This window comes from Merops nubicus, unplaced genomic scaffold (genome assembly GCF_000691845.1).
Source record: "Merops nubicus isolate BGI_N331 unplaced genomic scaffold, ASM69184v1 scaffold48565, whole genome shotgun sequence".
Lineage (NCBI taxonomy): Eukaryota > Metazoa > Chordata > Aves > Coraciiformes > Meropidae > Merops > Merops nubicus.
Genome location: NW_008608555.1, coordinates 25396 through 27107, shown reverse-complemented (window position 1 = coordinate 27107; position 1712 = coordinate 25396).

Genomic DNA, 1712 nt, shown 5'->3' with positions numbered 1-1712 from the left:
GGACTGTAAGATACACCCAGATATTAATTAAAGCTGATTCAGTCTACAGAGGTTGTTATCTTCAGCAATTGGAATGTAATGAAGAATTGACTGACAAGAAATATCTAGAGACCTTCAGATAAATCACTGGATCAGGTTGTAATGTTATTTTACTATCCCGCTTGAAAGTCAATATGTAATACAGCCAATATATGAAGGCCATGATATACGCTGCACAGTCAGTACTAAGGGTCACTTTTACTTGCTGCACCAGATACTGAAAAGAAATTCCACTTTTTGAAGACTGCCCCTGAAAAGCAGCTAAAAGAATCCTTCAGTTTCCTAACAAAAAATGGACAACCAAGCCGACCCAATAAGGTGGCTTTGCTACTCCTTTTTTTTCCTGAACAATTCCTAAAGCCTATCAAAGAGAGGCCTGTCACATGGCTCTGCCAGCTGCCCAGTAAGCAGGAGCTAAACAGGGATGTCAGGAAAAAGAAGAGGTGAGACGAGGCCTACACCTAAAGACTGGATCAAGGAGTGACACAGAGCAGGATGTCACCATGTTGAGAGCAGTGTGACCCAGACTGCCTTGCTGTCTTTCCAGTGACCTATAAACACACTGAACAGCAAAGACAATACAGCAGAATGCCAGGAGCAAGAACCTTGCAGAAAAGATGATCACAGGACAAACAAAAGCTCTGCATAGAGGGAAAAATTTCCAGCTTTACCTGCTAGCCCTGCCTGAGGCTGAAGCTGAGGCAAAGCCTTCACAGTACAAAGCAACAGAAGTAGCTTCTGAACCTATGAGCTATGTCAATTATCAAGACATTAAACCTGCTTCTCTATCATTACAAATCCAAAGCAAGTCTGAAATGAGGCAACATCAAGTTCAAACACTACCTACAGACAGGTTGGCTGCTAACTACTCTTGTTCAATGCAACAAGAATAAAACTACGAAAAAGGAAAACTTTACAGAATGAATATAAATCTGTTTTAAGTCAAAACTAGCAATGGCCAATGCCTTAGGTCCGCAGCTCCAAAGGATGACTGTTAGTCATAAGTCACGTAACAAAATCCGTGTGAATAAACAGACTAAATTTTCATATTATCTCTTCAAAATCCTACCAAAAGACTCACAACTTGTCATTTCTACATCTCAGCTGTGGAAAAAAAAACAAGTATGTGCATACTTGGATGCTTCAAAAATATGCATCTAATCACCCAGGCCGTGTCAGTTTACACATATCAAAATCTGGCTTATACAATTATATTCTTATATTATAAACTTGCAATGTTTGCATTAACACTTATGTTAGCTGTTGTTGTTCCCGCTGAGAAAGGGTGAATTGCAATGCTGATAAGAAATGAAAGCAGATGCAGTCAAGTTATTAACCCAATTCAAGCTAAACCAACCAAAGAAAAGATCTAAAAAGAGTTGAGCATACACCTAAGGAGAAAGCCAGGTAGCAGCCAGCTTGGTTAGAGATTTTGGAATGGATTTACAGGAGTTCATTTTGAAGACTGGTACACTGGGAAAAAAATAAACTTGAAACTTTGAAGAAGACAGGTAACGCATCCTTGAAAATGTCTGTGTTTGGAGCAATGCAGAAAAAATGCCTAACCAGGGTGCTGCCATTCAACACTTCCATTGTTAAGTCTTCCTTGATAGGTACTGAGAGAAAGTAATGGAGACAAACACTACAGAGAGGTCTAAATATTAGCAACACAA